A 22,080-nucleotide genomic window follows, 5' to 3' on the forward strand; every position below is an offset into this window, starting at 1 on the left:
CTATTGGACTTTTTAAAGAAATTCATGTGGATTTATCTTAATTCTGCAGTTTTGCTAAATTTGTTAATTATTTAAAGTAGTTTTTTATAATTGATTCTCTAGGGTTCTATAAGAATACCATCATACCACCTGTAAATAGTGATGGTTTTGTTTCCTACTTTTTTTCTTCTCTTTTGGCTATAATTAACATTTCTAGTACTGTGTTCAATAATAGTGGTGATAATGGGTTTCACTCCTCATCTTATTGTGAAGGCTTTTAGCTTATCCCCCGTTACATGTAATGCTTGCTGGTGGTTTTAGATAGAAGCTGCTTATCATTTTAATGAACGCTCCCTTTATTCATATGCTTTGTAGTGTTTTTAATAGGAATGGGTGCTGTATGTTGTTTTTAAAAAAGGCTTTTTCTTCATTATGGAAATAATAATTATATGAGTTGTTGGTTTATTATTTACCTTGTCAATTATATTGATGGTTTTCCTAATATTGAACCATCCCTGTATTCCTGGCATAAATTTCACCTGGTCATGTTTATAATCCTTTTGATATATCATTGTAATCACCTTGCTAGTATTTTGTTCAAAATTTTTGCATTGATATTCATTAGGGAAATTGGCCAACAACTTTCTTTCTGTTTTTCCTCTTCTTAGTTTAGATATTAACATCATATTATGGTTATAAAAAGAGTTTGATAACATTCATTCTTTGCCATTTTTCCCACACAATTTATATAATATTAGAATTAATTGTGAACCCTGGCCCTGGGATTTTTCCTAGGGCGTCATTAATGGCCCTTCAATTTAGCTTTCTATGATAGGATTATTTAGACATTTGAAATCCTGATCTGTTATTCAGGGTAATTTATATCTGAAAATATTCATTGATTTTGCTCACATTGTCAGATTTATTGGCATATAATTGGGCAAAATATTTCCTTAATATTGTTTTAATTTCTTCTTTATTGGTAGTGATTTCACTCTTTTCATTTTTGAGAATGCATATTTTTGTTCTTTTTTTCCTAATTATCAATGGCTTATCTATCATATTGGCTTATTTATTATTTCAATGTATATATTTTTGTTTGTTTTTTCCCTTTTAGTATTATTAATTTTACCCTTGATTTTCAGAATTTCAAATTTGGTGCACAATTGAGGATTTTTAATTTGTTCTTTTCTAGTTTTGTTAATTGCATGCCAAATTCATTGATCTAGTCTTTTTCTATTTTGTTAAAGTATTTAGAGAAATAAATTTTCCCCTCAATACTGTTTTGACTGCATTCCATAAATTTTTGTATGTTCTCTCATTGTTGTTATCCCCTGTAATGAAATTATTATTTCTATGATTTCTTCTTTGATCCATTTATTCTTTAAGATCAGATTATTTCATTTCCAATTATTTTTTCATCTATCTTTCTACTAATCTTTATTGAACATAATTATTATTGCCCTATGATCTGAAAATAATACATTTTATATTTCTGCTTTTCTACATTTCATGCTTTAAGACATGGTTAATCTTTGTGTAATTACCATGTGCTACTAAGAAATAGTTGAATTCTTTTGTGTTTGTAATTCATTTGTATCCAAATTTCTATCATATTTAACTTTTATAATATTTTATTTACCTCCTTAAATTTCTTTCCTATTTATTTTCGGCTGAATTTATTAAGTTCTGGGAAAAGACAATTGAAGTTCTCCACTAGTATTGTTTTGCTCTCTATTTTTTCCTGTAACTCACTAATCTCTCCTTTAAAATTGTGGTTGCTCTACTTCTTGAAGTATATATGTTTAGTATTTATATTGCTTCATTGTCCAAGCAAGATGTAGTTTTCTTTCTTATCTCTTTTAGTTAGATCTATTGTTGCTTTTATTTTGTCTGAGATCAGAACTGCTATTGCTACTTTTTTTTTGCTTCAGCTGAAGCATAATAGATTCTTCTCCATTGTCTTACCTTTACTTTGTATGTGTCTTTCTGATTCAAGTGTGTTCCTTGTAAACAACATATTGTAGGGTTTGGGTATTTGATCCACTCTGCTATATACTTCCATTTTATAGGAGAGTTCATTTTATTCACATTTATAGTAATGATTATTACCTGTGTATTTCCTTCCATCCTTCTTCCCCCTGATTGTCCTCTCTCTCCTGTCATTCTTTCCCTCATCATCAATGTTTTGCTTCTATCACCTCCTCTGACCTGCCTTCACTTTTGTCAGTCCCCACCTCCCACACCCTTTACTTAATCTCCCTTTTTATTTTCTGGTGGGGTAAGATAGATTTCTATATTTAATTGATTCTTTTTATTATTCTCTCTTTGAGTCAATAATGATGAGAGTAAGGTTCAAGTGATGTTTCTCATACATCTTTTCATAATCTCCTGTACTAAAATAGTTCTTCCTTCCCTCCATTCCCACCAACTAGATGAGATTTTTTTTCCTTCTTTGAAAATCTCATAGCATTTTTATTTGAATGAAAAGGTCAGGAAATTAAAAAGTTGAGAGGAAAAGAAGTGGAAGCACCACTTATAGGTAGCTTTCTCAAGGGTTTTCTTGTAAAAGTGAAGAGACAAAAGATTAGTTACAAATGGTTTGAGGTATGAGACATGGGGATGTTTGTAGATAGCAAGGAAGCAGCCAGTATACAGGGAGACATTAAAGTTTGGTGAGAAAAGGGAAATAATGGGAAAGGGTATCTATTGGAGAAGATAGAAATGAAATCAATTTTGCATTTATACAGAAGAAAGGAGACAAGGAGAAGAGCTCCCTCATTGTACAAGACCTGTTAAAGAAGAAGATAGTCACAAAAGTTATCTTGGGTTATGTGAGATAAAGAAAGCAAGAAATGTGAAGCTCTGAATAAATAGTTTTATATTTTTCAGTTAATTATGAAGCAAGATTATCAGCTAAAATAGTGGGGTAGAAAGAGTCATGAAAAATTTGAGAAGGGATAAAAGGCTTTTGGTAAAGCCCCTATGATTAGTGGAACAGTGAATCAATTAGAAAAATAAAAAGAGATTGCCTTATATTAGTGAGATACCAGGTAAGATTGTAAAGCATAAATTTATAATAGTTCCAGTTTCAAAAATAGAAATGACAAGATTTGACAGTGATTTGGAATATATGAGGTGAATATATGTACACGAGTGCTAAATATGTATGTAAATGTGTATACATATGTACAATGTTCTAGGATGTAAAGAATTTACAAAAACATTAAATCAAAGTTTTTAAATACTACATTTGCAGATGTAATATTTGACTATTTCATATCCTCTGGACAGACAATGCAGTAGTTTCTGGTGCCCAAATTATTATTCTATTTGTGGTGTTCATCATGAGATGATCAAGTATAGCATGATACCATGTAATGAAATCAGTTTCACCAACTTTTTTACTTCTCTTCGTAGAACTTAAAGCCATTCATGCATTTAGCTGTAACTTCTCTGTGCATTTTGGTTTCATTTATAGCAGGAAGTTTTGAGATTCTTTGTTGCATCAACCCCTTTGGGCAATCTGTTGAACTGTTGGGCCCATTCTCAGAAAAATGTTTGAAAAATCATAATATAAAATATTTGAGATTACAAAGGATGACATTTAGATTGAAATGCAGCTATCAATTTTTTTTAAAAAGTTCACAGACCCCAGTTTAAGAACACTTGATTTGTAAGAAGAATGCCGATATGGATGCAGTTTAGCTTCTCTAGCAGGATATCAATTCATTCCCATTAGATAAATATATCATATTTTTAATACAAATAATTAAGTTCTTATAGTTATATGTAGTCATTGTATGATTTATTGCCTTCTTTCAGGGACATATAGGATGCTCAGAGATGATGAACACATTTTGGTCTAAGTTCTTTTCAGGGCTCTTTATCTACTTTTAATGCCTACCTGTCATCTGTGGCACCAAAAAACCCTGTAATTTGAGCAGCAGCCAAACCCCTAAACAGACATTGAGAGTTGAGGGTACCCCAAGTATGTGGAGACTCTTGGTGATACACAATTTATTCTAATGGCCCTGAAGGCAGGAACTGCTTAGAGTTTGGTCAGATGTCAACAACTCCAAGGAAATCTATTGCATCCTGGATCATCACCACTCATCTTGCCTTTTGTCCTATCAGTGGAATTTTGATGCTTCCAAAAGTGATATTGAGATTGATGATGTTGCACAACTCTGCCTCCCATCAATCAAATTTATGTACAAGTCAAAACATCACTCATCACAACATAATTTTAAAAACGAAGGGCAAACAACAACAATATCCTCTGTGCTCTTTTTCATGATTATTATAGTGGAAAGGGATATCATAGGACTGATTATGGGGATTGCACACTGTTTCCACTGTCCAAGGATAATATTACTCACATAAGAGTATTGTGTTGACCACAAAGTAATAAACTATTTGGTAGCAATTATCTATGAAAGACAGAACAACCATTAGTTCTCTCTAGTTCCCTTCTGAAATGTGTTGTGTTGGTGGATTCAGACTCCTCAAAATGGATAACCAACATAACAGGAATCTCATGTTGGTTATGGAAGTGCTGAAAAATAAATAGGGCTTGATTCTTTTTAAAAGTCTTTAGAACATAGGACTTTATCATGTTTTATGCTTCAAAAATTTTCTAATTGTTATATCTTCCCTAAATATGAATTATTTCGATCTCAGAAGAGAAATAAGTCAAATTTATGCACTGACTCTTCAAATGAATAGTCACAGGAGAAATAGCTAGCTTTTATATTTTTATATACACTTCTAACAATGTGTAGGTTGCCAGTATAAATATGAACATGGGAGATCATTAGGTGATTTGAAGAATCTGCCTAGAGAAAGACAGTCATCATTTAACAGGTGCAATTGACTTGAAAGGTGCCATAAAAGCATGACATATTATTATTACTATTGGGAAACAACTGATTCCCAGAGAAAATATTCTCAAGTTGCCAGAGAAACCTGCTCTACCTAGGAAAACCTCTGTAACAAAAGATTTTGCATTAACTTCAGAAATTTTAGATGATTAGGCTGAGAAGAATTGGGACAAGTTTTTATTAGTGTAACTGCTGTAAGAATCCATGGGGAAGAAAGGAACAGGAATTACTTATTGAAAATGGTCAAAGAGCTTTCAGTAGTTGGTATCCCACAATAGAGATCAAAAGTGTCTTTTGCTCTATTTTTGACAGTCTTTTTCTATTATTTCTAATGCAATGATTGAATTGAAAATGGTTTCTCTAGTTAGATCTAATGCTGTATACTAGTGCTTTCCTTTAAGACTGTTCGTTTTCAGTATTTCTTTCTACTCTTTCTTGTCTCCTTGTCTTTCTTGACTTCATGGACCCATTACTGACAACCATAATCAAGATGTGAGTGTCTCTTCTATACAGATTATACTCCTTGAGGAGGTGTTTATCCTATGTATGGTATTTACTGCCCCTGAAATAGATTGGATTTGTAATGCATGAAGCTCTGTTCTATCATTCTGGCAGCTGCCATCATGTGGGAGCAGTGCTTGTTAGGGCATCAAGGCCGGATGGTAAGGCTTTAGCCTTTCTCAGAGATGTACAATTATTCACAAAATAAGAACCACAAAATTGCAGAAACTGAAAGGACCATCTAGTCCAACCCATACCTGAAAAAGACTCTCTCCTACAATACAGCCAGTGAATAGTCATGAAGCCTTTGCTCAAGGATCTCTAATGGAAAAAAAAAAAAAAACCTCACTATTGCCCAAGGCAACATATTTCAATTTGGGGCACCAATAATTGTTGGAAAAATCTCGTCACTAAATCTGCCTCTTTGCAATGTTCATCCATTATTCTAGGTCAACCCTCTCTAGCCAATAGGATAAGTAAATTCTTCTTCCATAGTATAGTCTTTCAAGTAGTTCAAGATAATTATCACATCCCTCCTAAAACATCCCTAATTTATTCTACTAATATCTATACTATATTAATTTATGGTCCTTCACCCTCCTGATTGCCACCTTCTTGAGTAATTTACCAGCTTAGTGTTCCCTGTTTCACACATGACTTCCTAAATTGAACACAACATTTCAGATGTATTCTGAGAAGAATAGTGTAGAATGAGCAATTCCTTAGTCATAGATTCTATGCCTTTTCCAGAAGTGCAAACCAAAATTTCATTTGTTGTTGACAGCCATAGATCAATGTTCAACAAATTTCTTACAGTTCATTAAAGCCTCAAGATGTCATTCAGGCAAATTGCTGACAAGCTCCAATCTTAAAGTTGATCTTTTTAATCCAAGTGAAAGATTTTATAGACATCAGGCATCACTATTAAATTTCATCTTATTAGATTTGTCTGTTTTTAGTCAACAAGCTCTTTTTAACTCCTGTCTCTACCATCCAGCATTTTACCTACTTTCTCTCAATTTTGTATTATCTGAACTTTGATTAGCATGTCATCTATCACTTCATAAAAGTTATAAAATATTAAATAATACAGGTCTTTTTCAGATTTCTGGGATATATCATTGGAAACCACTTTCCAAGTTCATATTTCCATTATGATAATTCTAACCATTAATAACCATTCTGGATTTATAATTATTTGTGTAGTTTCAAGTCTGCCCAATAACACTATTGTCAATAAAACTATATCTTTTTTCCATGTTAATAAGGATAGAAAAATTTCTCAGATATTTTGTTACAATATAGGTAAACTATTGAATATTCATTCCTCTTATAGGGGTCCTCAAACTACTCCACGGGCCAGATGCGGCAACTGAGGACATTTGTCCCCCTCACCCAGGGCTATGGAGTTTCTTTATTTAAAGGCCCACAAAACAAAGTTTTTGTTTTTACTATAGTCCAGCCCTCCAACAGTCTGAGGGACAGTGAACTAGCCCCCTATTTAAAAAGTTTGAGGACCTCTGCTCTGGCTCTATCCATATAATAACTTTATTAAAAAAGGAAATGAGATTCATTTGGCTTAACTTATATCTTGCAACCACTTCTTATTTCTAGATCTTTGCTAACCAGTCTTTTAATAATGCATTCTAGAATTTTGACCAGAATCAAAGTCAAACTTATAGTTTATATCATCCATTATCTACCCTTTCTTGGAAATTCAGAAAATCTTTCCTCTTCTCTTAACCTGTGATTCTACTTCCTTTTTCTTTTGAAAATCACTGACTATGGCTCATCAATATCTGCCAGTTTTCTTGGCATCCTGGAATGTCAATACCTAGACCACATGTCATCAAAGACAACTAGATCCTCTTTCAGTAGTTTCTTACTCCTTTGGGGTATCAATTTCATATTAACCATCTTTGTTGTGTTATTTCTGGTATGGTATCTAGTATGGTTTTAGTTTGAACATATATGGTGAAATTCAGGAGATATTAATATAAAGTCTATATTTGGGCACAAAAAGTCATCTTTATACAAATAAAGTAGAGGAGGTATGTAAATATATTAGTTGTTCTAAAAGAAATGTGAGCATTTTAGTGTATAGCAAACTCAATGTGAATTAGCAATGAATATAATAGTCCCCAAAAGCTAATGCAATCTTGGGAGGCATTAGACAGAGCATAATTTTCAAGATTAGGGAAATACCATTATCAAATACCATTATCAAACTTCATGTAGGATGTTGTGTTCATTTCTAGTCACAATGGCTTTAAAATGACATTGATAAATGGCGATCATATTTTTATATTCTTATATTGTTTCTTGTATATAATTCATAAAAATATGGTGCAGCATACTTGTGCCTAATATGCATCTCTCTGTGACATGTAAAGCTATCCACAATTTAGATTATTTTTTGAGATGGTGCTATTTTAATATTCACAACTACATATGCATGACCTTTGTAACTGAGTTTTTGTAAGATTTGCCTACATTCTATAGTTTGTACAATAGATTTTTCAAAATCCATTTAGCTTTTCCTGAGTGGACTGTTAGAATAGTCTCTCTTGAATAATTGTGAATCTCATTGAGGAAGCCTTGTAGTGTTCTACCAGTAGTGTTCTAGTTTAATGTATTTAGTACAATATTATCTACAAACAGGAGAACCTGGAGTATCTTGTCATCCACTTAATCATCCTCAAGAAGTCCCTGTTACTGAACATTACATTGGACATCTGCCATTGTAGTAGTGAATACCATTGTCAAGCATATATGTCTCTTTTTATGCCTCTTGACATTAATGATTTGTGAGTCATTAAAGTGGCATGTATCAAGGGATTATACTTGATCTTAAAATTTGTATAAGATATTATTAATATCATATGAGAGATTCAAATACTCCATTTTGCTTAATTTTGTCAATTAAAAAATAATTTAATCATAATAAACAGGGAAGGATCTTACATTTTCTACATCTCTCGTCAATTACATGACTTAAGATATAAGGTACTTTATAAAAGAATTTATAATAACCTACATATTTCATGTTCATGCTTTCATCTAGGATGAAAATTGCCTTTGATGCATGTATCAATATTTCTCATAAAGATTTTTATAAAATATGAAAATGAGGATATAGGTTAATAGTGAATGATGAAGTCAGCAGGCCATCATTCTTACCATTCTTCAGTCATGACATTCGATGTCTCCTTTTGTGACTTACACAGATTCTCCCTCATCCCCTTCTCACTTTTGCCTCCTGTTTTTCTTCAAACTTGGCCTAAATGGCACCTCCTGTTTGATTTTGCTAACCTCCTAAACACTAATGCCTCTAAGATAAAATATAAAACCATGTATTTAGCTTTTAAAGCTTCACTGCTTGTCCCCATTCTATTTTCCCAACCTCATTGGACATTAGTCCTCCTCCTACACTCAGTGACACAGTCAAGCTGCCCTTTTTCTCTGTTTTCTACGTAATATACTCCATCTCCAGTCTCTTTTTTCTGGCTATTCTACATACTTGTAATGTACATCCCTTTTTCATGCACCTCAGAGAAATCCCCTTTTCTTTTAAGATAAAAGTCCAGCATCATCTGCATGAAACTTTTCCTAGTCTTCTCAACTTCTGGTGCATTTAATCTCCTGGTATTTACCTGGTATTTTCTTAATATATCTTTTGTACAAACTCAACATGTGAGATTGGATTTCAGAAGAGAGTTTAGGGCAAAATAGGTAGATTTGAGAACATCAGGATAAACATGGTAATTAAATCAGTGGGAGCTGATGAGCTTGCCAAGTGAAATAATAGAGATGGAGAAGATAAAGAAGCCCTGGAATATATGACCTAAATGAAGATCCAACAAAGGGGATTAAAAAACTGTAGTCACATAGCTAGAAGGAGGACCAGCAAAGAGTGGGTGGCTCAAAAACAAAAAATCAAGGAGAAGATGACTAACATTGTCAAAGGCTGCAGAGAAGTTGAAAAGAATAAGAATTGAGAAACAGCCATTGAATTTGAAAATTAAAATATTGGTAACTTTGAAGAGTAGTTTTGGTGTAATGACAAGTTTAGAAATTGGTTTATAAGAAGTTAGCAAGAAAATGAGAGTAATGTGGAAGCATCTGTTGTATATCACCTTCTCAAGGAGTTTACCCAAAAAGGGGACAAGAAATATATGGCTATAGTTATGGGGGATAAAAGGATAAAGAGGGAAATTTTTTTGAGAATGGAGGTGACATAGACATTTTTGTAGATAAAGGAAGAGAGAGCTTGAAAATAAGTGATAGAATCAGAATGAAAGTGGGAATAATGAATTGAACCAGTTACACCCAGTGAAAGAACTCTGGGAGATGACTATGAACCATTATATAGAATTACCAATCCCTATATTTTTGTCTGCCTGCATTTTTTATTTCCTTCACAGGCTAATTTTACACTATTTCAGAGTCCAATTATTTTTGTACAGCAAAATAACTGATAGGACATGTATGCTTATATTGTATTTAATTTATACTTTAACATATTTAAGATGTATTGGTCAACCTGCCATCGGAGGGGATGGGGGAAGAAGGGGGAAAATTGGAACAAAAGCTTTGGCAATTGTCAATGCTATAAAATTACAAATGCATATGCTAAATAAAAAACTATAATAATAATAAAAAAGAATATTAGTGGAAAAAAAGAATGAAAGCGGGGATACTCTATTGGAAGCAATAGAATTAAATAGGATTGTTTGAGCAAGTAAAAAAGTTTGCCTTTATCATGTAACATATATCATATTGGCTAAAAAAATGAAAAAAAAAAATAAAGAATGAAGTGTCCTTTCTACTACATCATATTTCCTAGCAAAAGCATCTCATTTTAAGATATTTCATTATCATTTTTTAAGAGTAAGGAAGTACCATATGGGATTTAGTAACACTTCCATTGTTTATGGAGCTCTTTGCCTAGTAAAGAGAAATAGTAAGGAGTTTGTCATTTCTGCTAATTTTTAAAATAAGGGCCACTATTTACAAACACATGTCCAAAACTGATTCCATCATCTTTCCATCTCTTTTTCTCTTCCAAACTTTTTTTTATTTCTGTTAAAGACACCAGCATCCTTTCAGTTCCCCAGGTTTTAAAGCACAGCATTATTCCCAATCCCTCACTCTCTTCAGTGCAAATACTAAATCAGTTGCCAAATCTTACTGTTTCTCACTCTACCACGTCCCTCAAATCTGATCAGTTCTTTCCATTTACACAGCTATCACCTCAGTTCTAGCCCTCATCAACTCTCAGTTTGATTATTCCATCTACCTCAAATTGGTCTCCCTGCCCTAAATCTCTTCCCCATCTAGATACTGTTGCCAAAACAAATTCCTTAAGGGCAGACCTAAGTGGGTAGCTTTCCTACTCATCCAACTTCATGGCTTCCTTTTGCCTCTAGCATCAGATATAAAACCCTATGTTTAGCTTTTAAAGCCCTTTACTGCTTGGCCCCATTCTATTTTTCCAACCTCAATGGACATTAGTCCTACTGCTGCACTCAGTTTCCCAGCCAAATTTCCCTTTTTCTTTGTTTTTTACATAATGTACTTCATCTCCTGTTTCCCTGACTTTTTTCTGGCTATTCCACATACTTGTAATGTACATCCCTCTTTCATGCACTTCAGAGAGATCCCGATCTCTTCCTCTAAGATAGAATTCCACCATCATCTGCATGAAGTTTTTCCTGGTCTTCCCAACTGTTGATGCATTTAATCTCCCGAACTACCTTGTATTTAACTACCTTTTATTTATTTAATTTACATAAAAGTTATGTATGCATAATTATGTATGTGATTTGTGGTAAATATATATGTATAAATATATTCAAACATGTTTGTATATAGGCATTGTGTCTCTACTTGTTTCCCTCATGAATTCTTTCAAGTATGGATTGTTATATTAGTTTATATTTATATAGTGGGAGCCTAATGAATGCTTGGATAGCTAGATGGCAGAGTGAATGGAGCAGTGGTCTTGGAATCAGGCAGACTCATCTTCATGAGTTCAAATACAGCCTCAGATACTTATTAATTTTAAGACTCTGGGCAAGTCACATAACTATGTTTGAATCAGTTCATCATCTGTAAAATGAGCTTGAGAAGCAAACAGCTAATTGCTCTAGTATCATTGCTATAAAACCCTAAATAGGATCACAAAAAGTTGACACAACTGAAATTACTGAACAACAGAATGAAAACTTATTGATTGAATTATTTGCAAAGTGGTTGCTCAAAGGAAGAAAATGAAATTAGCTTATTTGAGTTCTGGTTTAGCAAAGAAAACATTTCTAATTAAATGAGTGGCATTAGAAGAGGAAAAATCACCTCAGAGACCAACAGGTGTCACAACTGACAGTGAACATCTCTTTAGATCCAAAATATTTGTGATCAATGATTTCTCTTTTTTTGCCTTTTTATTTTTTATTTGAAAAAACAGTAAGAAAAAAGGAAAATAAAGCAAAACAAAAGAGCACATTATTGTGGGCCCAGCAGAACATCAGGGAGGATTCAAAATATGTAACAACAAATTACTACATCAAGAAAAAAATACACAAAAATACACACACACACACACACACACACATACACACACACACAGAGAGAGAGATATCCCCCACTACTCCCAAACAAGTTATATTTAAGAAAAAATATATTTATTTATGTATGTATAAAGAAATATATAGATACATACACATATTCACCCACGTCTTTCCTATCTTTGTCACCTCTTTAATTAAATTCTGCTCTATAATTTGCCTTGAAATTATACCTATTCAAGGATTCCTCATTTGTCTTCTTCCCTCACCTTTTGCTTCCCCATCTGTTCATCCTTCCCCCCTTGTTTCTTTATAGATTTTGGAGGGTGCTATACCCTTCATGGCATATGGGTAGTGTTGCCTGTTGAACCCATTCCCAATATAAGTAGGTTTTCAAAGCTATGAGCCCTCCTACCCACTCTAATGCCTCTGTACCTCAATTGTGTAACAATTACTATTTTTACCTTAATTCTGCCAATCTTTCTTTTGAGCTATTCTATTGTTGATGTGAATCATATGCATATATACACATATATTTATATATAGTCCATGTTTAAATAGTTTGTCCATGTTAAATTTCTTAAAATTGATCTTTCATATTGGCTCTTATATGTTAAATTTCCTAGACCTAGGATCTAGGACTAATTATATTTGATTTTTTTTTCTTCTTTCTTACTAAATTTTCTCTTTGAGATGGGGGTTTCAGAATTTAGCAATAATATTCTTGTGTGTTTTCCACACAGGATCTCTTTGAAGTGGTGAATTTTTTTCTATTTCTACTTTCCCCTCATGTTTTATCACCCAGAATGATTTTCCTGGATTGCTTCCAGCATCAGTATATCAAGGTTCTCTTTTGATCAGAACTTTCTGGCAGTCCAATTATTCTTATATTTTCTTTTTCTTGATCTGTTCTGAAGATTTGTTGTTTTTCTTATGTTTCACATTCTGTTAATATTTTCTCATTCTTTATACTCGGTTTTGTTATTTCTTGCTCTCTTATAGCTTCACTGGCTTTCCCTTGCCCAGTTCTAATTTTCAAAGGATTGTTTTCATCTTTGAGATGCTGTACCTCTTTTTCTTTTTTTTTTTTAACATTCTCTATGTCATATTTTATTTTTATTAATTTTGTTAAACATTTTCCAATTATTTTTTTAAGAATTTTTTTATCATTATTATAATTTTTTATTGACAGAACCCATGCCAAGGTAATTTTTTACAACATTATCCCTTGCACTCACTTCTGTTCTGATTTTTCTCCTCCCTCTCTCCCCCCCTCCCCTAGATGGTAAGCAGTCCTATATATGTTAAATATGTCACAATATATCCTAGATACAATATATGTGTGCAGAACCGAACAGTTTTCTTGTTGCACAGGGAGAATTGGATTCAGAAGGTAAAAAAAAAAACCCAGGAAGAAAAACAAAAATGCAAACAGTTTACATTCATTCCCCAGTGTTCTTTCTTTGGGTGTAGCTGCTTCTGTCCATCATTGATTAATTGAAACTGAGTTAGGTCTCTTTGTCAAAGAAATCCACTTCCATCAAAATACATCCTCTTAGAGTATCGTTGTTGAAGTATATAAAGATCTCCTGGTTCTGCTCATTTCACTTAGCATCAGTTCATGTAAGTCTCTCCAAACCTTTCTGTATTCATCCTGCTGGTCATTTCTTACAGAACAATAATATTCCATAACGTTCATATACCACAATTTATCCAACCATTCTCCAATTGATGTACATCCATTCATTTTCCAGCTTCTAGCCACTACAAACAGGGCTGCCACAAACATTTTGGCACATGTGGGTCCCTTTCCTTTCTTTAGTATTTCTTTGGGATATAAGTCCAGAAGTAACACTGCTGGATCAAAGGGTATGCACAATTTGATAAATTTTGGGGCATAATTCCAGATTGCTCTCCAGAATGGTTGGATTCGTTCACAACTCCACCAACAATGCACCAGTGTCCCAGTTTTCCCGCATCCCCTCCAACATTCATCATTATTTTTTCCTGTCATCTTAGCCAATCTGACAGGTATGTAGTGGTATCTCAGAGTTGTCTTAATTTGCATTTCTCTGATCAATAGTGATTTGGAACACTCTTTCATATGAGTGGTAATAGTTTCAATTTCATCATCTGAAAATTGTTCATATCCTTGGATCATTTATCAATTGGAGAATGGCTTGATTTCTTATAAACTTGAGTCAATTCTCTATATATTTTGGAAATGAAGCCTTTATCAGAACTTATAACTGTGAAGATGTTTTCCCAATTTGTTTCTTCCCTTCTAATCTTGTTTGCATTAGTTTTGTTTGTACAAAGGCTTATTAAATTTAATTTTTAATTAATCAAAAATCTCTATTTTGTGATCAATAATGGTCTCTAGTTCATCTTTGGTCACATTTCTTTCTCCTCCACAAGTCTCAGAGATAAACTATCCTATGTTCCTCTAATTTATTTATAATCTCATTCTTTATGCCTAGATCATGGACCCATTTTGATCTTATCTTGGTATACGGTGTTAAGTATGGGTTCATGCCTAATTTCTGCCACACTAATTTCCAAATTTCCCAGCAGTTTTTATCAAATAATGAATTCTTATCTCAAAAGTTAGGATCTTTGGGTTTGTCAAACACTAGATTGCTATAGTTGACAATTCTGTCTTGTGATTCCTATTCCACTGATCAACTAATCTATTTCTTAGCCAATACTAAATGGTTTTGGTCACTGCTGCTTTATAATATAATTTTAGATCAGGTACAGCTAGGCCACCTTCATTTGATTTTTTTCCATTAATTCCCTTGAGATTCTTGACTTTTTATTGTTCCATATGAATTTTGTTGTTATTTTTTCTAGATCATTAAAATATTTTCTTGGAAGTCTGATTGGTATAGCACTAAATAAATTAGTTTAGGGAGTATTGTCATCTTTATTATATTTGCTCGGCCTGTCCAAGAGCACTTAATATTTTTCCAATTATTTAAGTCTGACTTTATTTGTATGGAAACTTTTTTGTAATTTTGCACATCTAATTCCTGACTTTCCTTTGGTAGATAGATTCCCAAATATTTTATGCTGTCAACAGTTATTTTGAATAGAATTTTTTTTTGTATCTCTTGCTGTAGGATTTGGTTGGTGATGTATAAAAATGCTGAAGATTTATGGGGATTTATTTTGTATCCAGCTACTTTGCTAAAGTTATGAATTATTTCTAATAGCTTTTTAGTAGAATCTCTGGGGTTATCTAGGCATACCATCATATCATCTACAAAGAGTGATAGTTTGGTTTTCTTCATTGCCTACTCTAATTCCTTTAATCTCTTTCTCGATTCTTATTTCAGAGGCTAGTGTTTCTAATACAATATTGAATAATAATGTGATAGTGGGCAACCTTGCTTAACTCCAGATCTTACTGGGAAAGGTTCCAGTTTTTCCCCATTGCATATGATGCTTACTGATGGTTTTAAATATATGCTCCTGACTATTTTAAGGAAAGTCCATTTATTCTTCTACTCTCAAGTGTTTTTATTAGGAATGGATGTTGGATTTTATCAAATGCTTTTTCTGCATCTATTAAGATGATCATATGGTTTTTGTTTGTTTGGCTATTGATATAGTCGATTATGCTAATAGTTTTCCTAATATTGATCCAGCCCTGCATTCCTGGTATAAGTCCTACTTGGTCACAGTGTATTATCCTGGGGATCTTTTTGCTAATCTTTTTGCTAATATTTTATTTAAGATTTTAGCATCAATATTCATTAGGGAGATTGGTCTATAATTTTCTTTCTCTGTTTTCAGCCTACCTGGTTTAGGTATCAGTACCTTGTCTGTGTCCTTCAATCCCCATTTTTTCAAATAATTTATATAGCATTGGAATTAATTGTTCTTTAAATGTTTGGTAGAATTCACATGTAAATCCATCTGGTCCTGGGGATTTTTTCTTAGGGAGTTGGTTAATAGCTTGTTCTATTTCTTCTTCTAAAATGGGATTATTTAAGTGATTTACTTCCTTCTCTATTAATCTGGGAAGCCTATATTTTTGAAGGTATTCTTCCATTTCATTTAAGTTGTCGAATTTATTGGCATAAAGTTGGGCAAAGTAACTCCTAATTATTGCTCTAATTTCCTCTTCATTAGTGGCTTTTTGTTGAATGCAATTTTCATTGCATTGTGGTCTGAAATGGATGCATTTACTATTTCTGCCTTACAGCATTTGAATTTGAAGTTTTTATGTCCTAATACATGGTCAATTTTTGTATAGGTTCCGTGAACTGCTGAAAAGAAAGTGTACTCCTTTCTGTCTCCATTTCATTTTCTCCAGAGATCTATCATATCTAACTTTTCTAGTATTCTATTTACCTCTTTGACTTCTTTCTTATTTATTTTATGGTTTGATTTATCTAATTCTGAGAGTGCAAGGTTGAGATCTCCCACTATTATAGTTTTGCTGTCTATTTCTTCTTGCAGCTCTCTTAATTTCTCTTTTAAGAATTTAGATGCTACACCATTTGGTGCATATATGTTTAATATTGATATTGCTTCATTATCTATGCTACCCTTTAGCAAGATATAGTACCCTTCCTTATCTCTTTTAAGTAGATCAATTTTTGCTTTTGCTTGATCTGAGATCAGAAGGGCTACCCCTGCTTTTTTGACTTCACCTGAAGCATAGTAGATTTTGCTCCAACCTTTTACCTTTACTCTGCATGTATCTCCCTGCTTCAGGTGTGTTTTCTGTAAGCAACATATTGTAGGATTCTGGCTTTTAATCCATTCTGCTAACCGCTTCCTCTTTATGGAGGAGTTTACCCCATTCACATTTATGGTTAACATTACAAATTCTGTATTACTTGCCATCTTGTTAACCCCTATTTGTGTTTTTCTCCCTTCTTCCCCCCTTGCCCCTCTCCCCAGTATTTCTCACAGCCCTCCCTTTTTAGTATCCCTCCCTACACCTTAGAGTTCCTCCCCATCTTACTCCTTTCCCTCACAGTTTCCATATTCCCTTCCCACTTAGCTTATTCCTTCCCTTTTCACTTTTCCCTTCTCACTTTTCAATGAGGTAGGAGAAGTTTCACCATAAATGGAATATGTCTAAAATTTTTCTCAAAGCCAATTCTGATGGCAGTAAGATACCCAGTATATTCATCCCCCTCCATTCTTTCTCTCAGATATAATAGGTTTCCTTTGCCTCTTAGTGAGATGTAGTACCTCTACTTTACCCTTTCTCAGGTACAATGTCCTTGCCACCTTTAGTTTCTAGAACAGGATATACATGTATTCTTTATACATCTTTATAGCAGAAATATAGTTCCCAAGATTTCTTTTTACCTTTTTAGATTTCTCTTGAGTTCTGTATTTGTAGATCAAACTTTTTATTAAGTTCTGTTTTTTTCATCAAAAATAGGTGAAATTTGCTTATTTTGTTGAATGACCATCTTCTTCCCTGGAAAAAGATGCTCATTCTGGCTTGGTAAGTTATTTTTGGTTGCATACCAAGTTCCTTAGCCTTTCAGAATACCATACTCCAGGCCCTTCGATCTTTTAATGTGGATGCTGCTAGATCCTGGGTAATCCTTCTTGTGGCCCCTCTATATTTGAATTGGGTTTTTCTTGCAGCTTGCAGTATTTTTTCCTTCATCTGAGGGTTCTGGCATTTGGCCACTATATTTCTTGGTGTTTTGATTTTAGGATCCCTTTCAGTAAGTGATCGATGAATTTTTTCAATGTCTATTTTACCCTCTGTTTCTTTGACTTCTGGGTAGTTTTCTTTGATAATTTCCTGGAAAATAGTGTTCACACTCTTTTTTTCATGATATTTTTCTGGGAGTCCAATAATTCTCAGATTGTCTCTCCTAAATCTGTTTTCCAGGTCTGTTGTTTTCCCAAGAAGTTATTTGACATTTTTTTCCATTGTTTGATTTTTTTGGTTTTGCTTGACTGATTCTTCTTGTCTTCTCAAGTCATTCAATTCCATTTGTTCGATTCTGATTTTCAGTGAGGTATTTTCTTCACTCACTTTTTAAATATCTTTTTCTAATTGTCCAATTGAGTTGTTTTGTTCTATGGAATTTTTTTTCCATTTCACCAATTTTATTTTTTAGAGAGGTATTTTCTGTTTCCAGTTCACTAATCCTATTTTTCAAGGATTTGATTTCTTTATCCACTCTGTCTTTTAATGAGTGGGATGACTTCTCCAGACTCTCTTGCCAAGCCTCCCTCTCCTTTTCCCATTTTTCTTCTAGCTCTCTTGTGAGAGCCTTTTTAATTTCTTCTATGAGACTCATCTGTGCTGAGGAACAGATGATCTCCTTCTTTGGGGATTCACCTGGAGACGGTCTGTTTTTAGTCTCCTCAGGTTTTAGAGTCTGCTCTTTATCCATATAGGAGCTGTCAGTGGTTAAGGTCCTTTTCAATTTTTTGCTCATTTTGTCAGAGAAGAATCAAAGACAAATTAGCAAAGAAAAAAAGAAAAAGCCCCCAAATGGAATCTGCTTTTTTGGGGGGAGGGGCTGGGTGGTGTTATCGAGCTTCCTCTACAGACTGCGGGGGCAGCAGCGAGGCACTAGCCCGACTGTGTTGCGCCTGCGCTCTGAGACTCCGAGAATGTGCTGAGACACTGTGGGGGAGGGGTGGCCAGGTCCCGAGAGACTCCAGCTGTTTGGGGTTGTATTCTTCACTCCCCCTACCCCCAGTGTTTTTAGCTTCTCTGCTGGGCTGCTGGCTTGCTGCCAGGCAAAGTCTCCAATCCTATAGCAAAGCTCCTCCCACAGAGACTGTTGAGATCACACCCCACCCCCCTCTGGTCTGCTCAACTATGAGCTGCCTGCTGGGCTCTCGCTGCCGCTGCCTGCCCTCAGCCTGCAACCAATCTAAAACTGTCCCCACCCTCGAGCAAAAACAGACCTTTCCTGGAGAATTTCAAGGATGTCTTCCCTTGGTAACTATTTGTGGGTTTTTTTTTTTTTTCATCAAACATTAATTCAGAGGCTTGTCATGAAATGGATTCTGAGAGAAAATATGGAGCTTACGCAGCTGTGTGCCTCCTCTCCACCATCTTGGCCAGAAGTCCTGAACCTCTTTTTCTAACTGGTTAACTTTTTTTTCATAAATTTCTTGTTTTTCTTGAGTAATTTTTATTTTATTTTATTTTAGTTTTAGTTTTTCTTCATTGTCTCTCATTTGATTTTTGAATTCTTTTTTGAGTTCTATAAATTCTCTTTGGGTAGGGAACCATTTCACATTACTCTTTGGGGTAGAAGTCTTTTTTTTTTTTTTTAAATTAAAATGTCCTCCCAGAATCCTCCCATGACCAATGATTTTCAATATGGAATAATGGATCATATAATAGCTCCAAAGTAACATCTAAGAATTATGTAGGGGCAGCTAGGTGGTGTGGTGGATAAAACACCAGCCCTGAAGTCAGGAGGATCTGATTTCAAGTCTGTTTCAAACACTTAACACTGCCTAGCAGTGTGACCCTGGGCAAGTCACTTAATCCCAATTGCCTCAGGGGGAAAAAAAAAGAATTATGTAAATATTTATTTAAATTAAATTTGCTTTTTAAAGTTGCAAGGATTATAACTACTTCACAAGTCAACTCTTTTAGGTTTAATGCTAAACTTCCCATAAGGGAACTCTTTTTATTTGCTATATTTGCCCTGCAATGTGATATATGCCTTAACTCCCATAGGAAAGTAGTTCCCTGCAACATCATAGTAAGGGGGAAGTGTTCTAAGGCAACAGTATTACATTCTGATGAATTCAATATGGCACTTCCTAACCATTTTCAAAACTGCTCAGAAAGAAATCAACACAGAAACATTTTCTGGCTTTTCTGTTACAGACTGGTTTGTAAAAGACCAAGAGTTTTCCCTATTGTTTTCTTCATTTCTACTTGGCTTATTTTAATTAATCCACAGTGTCTCTTAAAAAAAAAAAAAAGAAAGAAAGAAAGAAAAAGAAAAGAATAAAAGCCAGATGTGTGTAATGGACCACACCCAGTGACAGAAGGTTCCTCAAAGGCTTAATCAATTAGATAATTAGTAGGACCAAGAGGGAGTTAGTAAAGCAGTGTGAGTCTAACCAGAGGAAGGATCATTTCACAGGCGCTGGTCATTAATTTTCAGTTGTAATGAACAAGGAGCTTTAGGAGAAAACTGAATTTGGGAAATATTTTATTCACCCTCATATGTTAGATTTTCTAAAGCAAACTCTGATGAGGTGGCTAGTTAATATAATCAAATTCTTTGAGCAAAAACACATGAAACCAAAGATGAATGCTAAGCAGCAACATTAGGTTAACTAAGTAGGTCTCCTGTTCAGGCCAGAAATTGGTGATGAATGGAGCTAATACCCCACAGCTCTACTCGTCCCCATCTGCAACCCAATCCCATCTTGCCCTCCTTTCTTTTCTCCTAAATTTCCATAGGCAATGCAGGGAATGCTGAGCTAGATAGACTATGGACAGAACAGAGAAATAAGAAGTCTTCTTTTTGGTTGTTTGGGTCTACAGAGATCCACAGAGATCAAAAAAAGTCTGCTCTATCACTATTTTCCCAAAGCACAGTTCCTTCTTTCAGCAGTACAAAGTAATACTTCCCCAATTTCTTCAGTCTCCAAACAGAAAGTCTAAACTAATGTCTATACTCAGAAATATTATTTTAATTTTTAAAATTCCCTAAGTTCAAGCTTCATGTTTCAAAAAGTACAAAAATTCCTATGCCTTCCATAGAGTGTGTATTTTATAAAGATTATTAAATAGCTTTTTAGGTATATCACATTTACATTTCAGCATCATGGTTATTAATTGTCTTTTTGTTTTGACATAAGAGTGAGATGTCATACTTATTAATGTAATTTGACATAACTAGAAAGACATATACTGAATTTAATTATGCCAGGAGAGGGTGGTTTTTCTCCAGTACTATGAGTACTAACTTTTAAGGTCCTGATCAAAGGACTAATCACCAGTATTGTAGAAGAAGCAGCTCTAACAAACAGAAATCTCAGCACCCCAGGGAATAAGCCCAACCCAAACTTCTGACCTGTATCTACATTTGTATCCACAGCTTTATCTACATAATATCACAAAGGAATATATTCTCAATGAATATCTGTTACTTAAAGGCACTATCATTAAAAGTTCATTTATACTCAGTAATAGATAAGACAGGAAGCTTATGGTATATTTTAGGAAAAATTCCATCAGAAATGTTTAAAACTTTCTAGCACATAAAAATCTGATTATCTGAAAAAAAAATAATGATCCCTTAACATTCCTATTTTAAAAAAAAAAATCTTCAAATATTTCTTTCTCCACTTAATTTATTCCATTCTTCCTTATAGCATAGTTGTGTGCTTATGTTTTGTCCCATTAAGTTGTAAGATTCTTAAAAGCAGGATTTAATAGCACATCTACTTTTGATGCCCTTCATACTTTACCCAGAGTGGGTACTTACATGTTTGTTGAATTGTCCTATGTAAACTTATAACACATTTATGAAGTAGGAAAAGGCTATAATTTTTCATTTGCCAAAGTGGAAACTGAGGCTCAAAGATGGGGCTATTTTCTTTAGATTGCCCAACTAAACAATGACAGATCCAGCATTTAAATCTGCTGAGAAATAATCCAAACTCATTATAACATATCTGAATAACAATTGATTCTCTGAAAATTCAAAACAAGATTATGTAATGTATTGATATCGTGAACAGACAATAGGAATTATTACCCAAATTTCAAGATTTCATCCATGTTTTTTTTTTTCCACTTTTCATAGGCAGTGATGAGTATAATAATCTTGGTAAAAAGTCATTTGTTATGCTAGGGTTATTAACATTTGGTACTACATTAAGAATATTGCAAAATCTGCACTTTTATTCCCTCTGCTGACAGTTTTCACAGTACTTCTTGATTTAGTTCTTTTATGATTGCAGTTCCAGGTATAAATGTTTTAATTTAATATTCACTCTATATAACGAATCTGGCCAAGAGGTTAAAAAAGAGCCTTTTGAGATACTGCTGTAGAAAAGTTTACTAAAAGCCAATTTAGGCAGGGCACTTAATACTGATATTTTCAGGCCACCCTTGCAGTTTTCTGTTCAATTCTAGGTACAGCATTTTAGGAAAAATACTGATAAACTCAATG

The 22,080-nt window shown here is 33.8% G+C and overlaps 1 protein-coding gene across 1 annotated transcript in view; it reads left to right on the forward strand.

Annotated features, from left to right (window-relative positions):
• Window positions 1-22,080, forward strand: part of ATRNL1 (attractin like 1) — a 1,270,304-nt gene that overhangs the window by 1,095,489 nt on the left and 152,735 nt on the right. The window lies entirely within an intron of this gene.

Source organism: Antechinus flavipes, chromosome 2, assembly GCF_016432865.1.
Source record: "Antechinus flavipes isolate AdamAnt ecotype Samford, QLD, Australia chromosome 2, AdamAnt_v2, whole genome shotgun sequence".
In the NCBI taxonomy this organism is placed as follows: domain Eukaryota; kingdom Metazoa; phylum Chordata; class Mammalia; order Dasyuromorphia; family Dasyuridae; genus Antechinus; species Antechinus flavipes.